Source organism: Rhinolophus ferrumequinum, chromosome 18 (genome assembly GCF_004115265.2).
Source record: "Rhinolophus ferrumequinum isolate MPI-CBG mRhiFer1 chromosome 18, mRhiFer1_v1.p, whole genome shotgun sequence".
Lineage (NCBI taxonomy): Eukaryota > Metazoa > Chordata > Mammalia > Chiroptera > Rhinolophidae > Rhinolophus > Rhinolophus ferrumequinum.
The window spans coordinates 47,754,944-47,761,889 of record NC_046301.1 but is presented as its reverse complement, the minus strand read 5'-3'; the positions used below and the strand labels follow the sequence as shown (position 1 = coordinate 47,761,889).

The following is a 6,946-nucleotide window of genomic DNA, read 5'->3' as shown; positions in this document are numbered from 1 at the left end:
CGGTCCATAGGACAGCTCACATCCTGGCTACTGGCTTCATTAGAGTGAGCAAGCAAGAGGACAGGAGAGAGTGCTGGCAAGATGGAGCATCCAGCAGGGTAGAAGTCACAGTTTTATAACCTAATCTTGAACTGACATCCCATCACTTTTGCCATCACTATTGGTTAGGAGTGGTCCAGCCCACACTTGGAGGGAAGGAATTACATAGCGCAGGAAAGCTAAGAAGCAGGGACCATTAGAAGCCATCTTAAATGCTGCCTCCCACAGGAACCATGCAGCTATCTGGGAGGAGAGCATTCCAGGCAGAGGTCCTGCAGCAGGAACAAATGTGGTGTGTGGTCAGGACAATGTGACTGCAGCAGGGACTGAAGAAAGGGGAGCAGTAGAGTATGAAGGCAGAGAGGCCAGCAGCCATCCTGAGGGTCCTACGAAGAAATCTGAAATTTTTTTCTAAGAGCAGTGAGAAAGCACTGGCTAATTTCAAGGCAGGCATGATGTCATCTGATTTACATTTTGAGAAGATTCCTATGATACCTACAGAAGTACCATGGTACCTGGGATTTGCCTGAAAACAGTCCATTAAAAATAATTGAGGCAGATAGCTCAGTTGGTTAGAGCGTGGTGCTCTTAACAACAAAGCCGCCGGTTCCATCCCCGCATGGGTCACTGTGAGCTGCACCCTCCACAGCTAGATTGAAACAACTACTTGACTTGGAGCTGATGGGTCCTGGAAAAACACACTTAAAATAAATTTACAAAAGTTTAAAATTAAAAAAAAATAATAATAATGGAGGCAGGGTTTGAAACATGGCAGACGATGTGGGCAAGCAACAAACTAGCAACCCCACAGAAGAGCCCCTGGATCTCACCAGGCTCAGCCTGGATGAGCGAATTTATGTGAAAAGGAGAAATGACAAGAGAGCTTCGAGGTTGGTTACATGCTTATGATCGACATTTAAACATGATACTGGGAGATGGGAAGAAACTGTGACTACTATAGAAACTGACGAAGAAACATATGAAGAGACATATAAATCAACAAAACGGAATATTTTGATGCTCTTTGTCTGGGGAGATGGTATTGTACTAGTTGCCCCTCCATTGACAGTTGGCTGAAACAAATAATTTATCCTGTGTGGAAAAATAGGAGACTTTGTATGATTGCCTCTTTAAATGCAGAAGATATTTTTAAAAACCTGAATAAATTTTGATACTAAGAAATGACCAAGGATTCTTCCACTCCTGAAATGAGTTGATTTGCAGATAACTTACAAATCTTAAGCTAAACGGCATTTTTATTTTTCTCCAAACCTTCCAATAAATGTGATCACCAAGATGCAAAAATAAATAAATGACTAAAAATAAAATAAAATAATTGAGGAGGTAGAGCACGAACTCTGAACAACAGGGTTGTTGGTTTGATTCCCACATGGGCCAGTGAGCTGCACCCTCCACAACTAGATTGAAGGACAATGACTTGGAGCGGATGGGCCCTGGAGAAACACAGTCCCGCAATATTCCCCAATTAAAAAAACAAAAAAACAAAAAAAAAGCTGGTTAAATATTTAAAAAATAATAATAATAAATTGAGGAGGTGAGAGATGAAACAAGATGGGTACAATATGGATTATTGTCAGAGTTGGAGGACGGCACCTTACAGGTTTCTCTCTACTTTTGCAGGTGTGTGAAAATTTTCTGTAATAAAAGAGGAAATATTAACGACAAACCATGTATCAGGTTTCTGGGGGAGAAAGAACTGTGGAGAAGGCAGGCAGAGGTAGGGGTTCATGGTGGAGGGGACTCCAGTGGCCCAGGGTACAAGCCATCACTGTGGCCAAAATTAGAGGCTGACAACACCAAGTGCTGTCGAGTCTCGAGTCTTGGAGGAAGTGGAACTCTCATCTGCCTCTGGTGTGCGTAAAACAGTTTGCCAGGTTTTTTTTGTTTTTGTTTCTTTTGCAATTATACATTTATTATACAGCCCAGCAATTCCATTCGTAGATATTTACCCAAGAGAAATGAAAACCCGTTGGCGCAAAGATCCGTTGGAAAATGTTCATCTCAGCTTTATTCGTTATCGCCAAAACACTGGAAACAACCCAAATATTTCCCTACAGGAGAACAGATAAACAAATTGAGGTCTGTTCATGGCATGGAATACTCTGCAGCAATCAAAAGGAACAAAATACGGATACAGGAACAGGTGGATAAATCTCGGGAGGCTGGATGCTGAGCGGAAGCCAGACAAAAGGCTAGATTTTCCCTTGGTGACAGAAATCAGAATAGTGGTTGGGGTGGGGGATGAGAGGGATGGGACATTTCCGGGGCCGTCTGGATAGACAGATCCCTACTTTGATGGAGTGGGGGGGCCCAAGGCTGCACGCACATGTAATGCACACAGGCATGGACCTCCCCACTGGAGGTAAATGATCTCAGTCAGGATCCAGGCAAAGTGGTTCCACCCCCCGCATGATGACGGTGGGATTCCTGATCCTGTTTTAGTTCAGAGCCTGCAGGCCTTGCTGGTGGGCGGGATGTGGGACTGAGAGGAAGCCCTTGGCCTCCTCCCTAAAGAGGAGGGGGAAACCCTGACCTCTGTCCCCCGCCGGGACTCGCTGGCGGGTCTGAAAGCTTCTCTGCCGCCGCCCAGGCCGGTCGATAGCAGACACCCCGACTCCGTCCAGCGTCCCGCCTGCCCGGCAGCCCCGCCCCTTCCCGCCAGCCCAGCCCCCAGGAGGGGACCCGGGCTGGGTGGAGCCTGCTGGAAGTCCCACGCCTGGCTCTGGGCTCCCTCCTTTCGCGCCCCTCCTTCTCTATCCCCAGAAGTCCCAGCCACTGAGACTTGATCTTGTCCCAAGGGCTGGAGGTGGGCAACCAGTCAGTGGTGCCTGGGGGGCTGCACTGTGATGGGGGCCTGTCTGTGCCCACTTTTCCCCTTTCGAGAGGCGTCAGAGCTCACATGGCTCGTGAAGGGCGTGAAAGGCGTGAAAGGCGGTAACCGAGGTCTTCATGCTCCAGGCGTGAATACATCTTTGTCTTTGGTGCTGTTCCCTCTTGGGTTCATTCATTCATTCATACAACAAGTATTTATTGAGCGTCTAAGACCTGGCCCTCTTGGAGTGAACCACCTAGACCAGCACCTACTAACAGAAATACAATGAAGCCACAAATGCAGGCACACACGTAATTTTAAATTTTCTGGTAGCCACATTAAAAAAAGAAGAAAAGGAATAGATGAAATTAATTGTAACCATATGTTTTATTTAACCCAATATAGCCAAAATTTCATCCTTTCAACATATAATCAATATAAAAATGATTAATGAGATATTTTACATCCCTTTATCAGTAATAAGTCTTCAAAATCTGGTATATTTTCTCTTGGAGCTTATCTCAATTTGGACCATCATTTTCAAGTGCTCAGTATGCACATGTGGCCAACAGTGACTGCAGACCTAAGTAGGTCAGGAGGATGGTGGGGGACAGGTGAGAGGGCTAAGGGGGAGTAGGGGTGCAGTGTAGCATGTGAGTTTCACTCGAGTGACACAGGGACCCCAGAAAGGTTTTGAGTAGGGCAGAGGCATGGTCTGACTCTTAAAAGATCCCTTTGGCTGCTGTGTTTACATAAATGGGGAGGAGGCAGAGTCTTATCTTGAAATACATACAAAATTGAGGTGGGTGTCCTTCAGTAGATGAATGGATAAACCGTGATACATCCAGACAATGGAATATTATTCAGCGCTGAAAAGTAATGAGCTATCAAGCTGTCAAGACACATGAGGAAAAAAACGCATATTACTACCCTGTTTCTCCAAAAATAAGACCTAGCCAGACAATCAGTTCTAATGCATCTTTTGGAGCAAAACTTAATATAAGACCCGGTCTCATTTTACTATAAATGAATGATCCCTTATTCTACTATAAGACCGGGTCTTATATTAAGTTTTGCTCCAAAAGACGTATTAGAGATGATTGTCCAGCTAGATCTTATTTTTGGGGAAACACGGTAAGTGAAAGAAGCCAATCTCAAAAGACTACACACTGTATAATTCTCACTAGAATCATTCTGGAAAAGGCAAAACTATGGAGATGGGGAGAAAGATCAGTTGGAAAGAGGGAGGGATGACTAGGTGGAGCACAGAGGATTTCAGGGCAGTGAAACTACTCTGTATGAGACTATTATGATGGATACATGTCATACGTTTGTCCAAACCCACAGAATGTACAACAGAGTGAAGTGTAATGTAAACTGTGGACCACGGGTGATGTAGGTTCAGCAGTCCTAACAGATGCACCACTCCAGTGGGGATGTTGATGGGGGCGGCTGTGCTATGCGGGGCCAGGGGTCATGTGGGAAATCTACCTTCCGCTCAATTTTGCTGTGACCCTAAAACTGCGCTAAAAATTTTTTAATTAAAAAAAATGTTTTTAAATGACATGGGTGGATAGGTGGATAGAAAGATAATGACAAATAGAGCTAAATGTCAACTGTAGACTCTAGGTGGTGGGTGTATGAGTGGGTACACTGGACAATTCTTTCAATCTTTCTGTACAGTTGGCAACATTTATGCTGAAATGTGGAAGAACAGATTTATTTGTCTCTGGTGGCTGCTATAACAAATGACCACAAATGGGGGTGGGGTGGGGCTGAAAAACAACAGGATCTGAACCTCTGAGCTTCAATTTCTTCATTTGTAATGGGAAGAGGGTGTCATTCATTTAGTCAGCAATATGTATCGAGTGCCTCTTATGTGCCAAATGCTGAGTGTGAGGGGTGAATAAAAGAGGTGTCTTTTATCCTCAGAGGGGAGATGAGCAATAAAACAAGAAACATGCTATTTGGAGAATGAAAATGGGCTGATGGGTTGGTATAGACAGGGCAGTAGAGGGGGCTTCTTGGAGGAGGTGACATTAACTGGAGTCTGGGTGATGAGAAGGAGCCAGCTATGTGAGGACTATCAGGAAAGGTGTTCCAGGCAGAGGGAAAGGCAAAGGCCGACCACAGTGGTCCTGGCTCCCAAGGTGGGCCAATGGGATCATTCATTTAGTCACTCATTCATTCAACAACTATTTGTTTAATACAGTTCACCTGCCATGGATACAGCCATGGACCAAGAACAAAGACATGACACGTTGGAAACAGTCCCTGACCCACGGTGACATGATCAGTGAATGTCAGCAATTCCTGATGGTCAGTACATTCAGGGATCTCTCCCATCCCTTCTTCCTGGCAGGCTTCCCTGGGGAGGTGCTACTGCCCTGTGACCTTCTTTCCACAGTGAAAATGGCTTTCTTGTTTTATTCTGGTCCTAAGATGTCACGTACCAGAGGGAAAAAGTCTGGGCAAGTACAAAGAGAGGGAAATACCTGAATTCTTGCTTCCTGGAAGGAAGTATGGTCAACACTCAGAGGGTATCTTTCTGGATGTTTCTCTGTGCATGCAGGTGAACACACACACACACACACACACACACACACGTACATATGCCTGCAAATATATACATGCTCGCACTCATGCATACACAACACACACAAGTGCACAGAAGCGTGCAAACACGTGTGTGTGCACACCCATAAATACCCAAGGGTGTGTGCACATGTGCATGAAAACATATATCCAAATGCACACATGTACACAGGACCAGGATTAGGGTGAGGTGAGTGAGACTAAGTCTTGCAAATAGGGTCAGATTCTGGCTGTATTTAAAAATTCGGTGCTTTGTCCACATGGGTTTTTCCATTATCTTGATTTTTTAAAAATACTGCAATTAAATATTTACCTGATGACTGAATTTATGTTGATGACACCCCTTAAATTTTCCTCACTCACCTCTCATCCCAGCCCTGGCATACACACGCATATACACACACACATACACGCACATGTACACACAAGTACATGAGTTCACCACATACACTGCAGCCCCCTAATGGGGGTGCAATCAAACCAGTGGGTGAGAGCCATCATTTGCCCCTGCCCCCCTCACCCTTTTCTTTGTCATTATCTAGACACTACCCTCTCCTACAGGTCAGGGTGACATCAACCAGAACCTTGTGAGAATGCTCTGCTTCTCAAAATGGAACAAAAAAAGAATAGAACCCATCAGAACTCACTGCACAGAGAAAGGATTAATATTACCGCATGAAACTTTTGTTTCCATTCTGAATCTGGGTGGACTACATTACAATGTAACACATGAATTCTTCATTCTTGATCAAAATGCTTGACATATGAGGCTATATATGATGTTTGAAATCTGTTTTCTTTTTGTTTTTTAATTAATATATCACAGAGGTTACATGGTATCAGTGAACATAGGTTTTATCATTTTCATTTTCTACTGTGTGAACCCCCTAGGCACAAACACTTCCATCATTTTCCAGCTTTCCTTAAAGGTTTTCATAACAATGATAATATGTGTTTGGCAAGAGACTAACTATACATTTCACACATATTACTTTATGGAGTGCTCGTGATATACCCATTGCACAGGTGAGAAAATGGAGGGCTCTGTGACCTCAGGTCCTGTGCCTGAAGTCACACAGCTTGAGACGATGGAGCCAGGATTTGAATCACAGCTGTCTGACTGCAGGGCTCTTAACCACCTTGCATTACTCTTTATAGATCTTTGCATATTCCTAAAGATGGATTTGCTGGGTCAGAGAGTTCACACACTTAAATATTCAATACAAATATCTAGACTGCCCTCCAGGGCAGTTTACACTCCCAGGTGAGTGCATGAGTGCAGTCCCCAAAACTTCACACACGCTCGTGGTAAGTTTGACAAGTGATTCTTTAACTGATGAGTGGTCAGATTGAGCGTCTTTGCAGAGGTTTGTTGACTTTGTGTCATTCTTTTATGGTCCTCCTGTTCATGCCAATTTCATACTTGGTATGTTTGTCTTTCTCTTATTGATTTGTAAGTACTCTTTGTACATTAAGGCT

The 6,946-nt window shown here is 44.2% G+C and overlaps 1 pseudogene; it reads left to right on the top strand.

Annotated features, from left to right (window-relative positions):
- Nucleotides 1-807: 807 nt before the first annotated feature.
- LOC117038570 (U6 snRNA-associated Sm-like protein LSm3) lies at nucleotides 808-1,116 on the top strand (annotated as a pseudogene).
- Nucleotides 1,117-6,946: the final 5,830 nt, after the last annotated feature.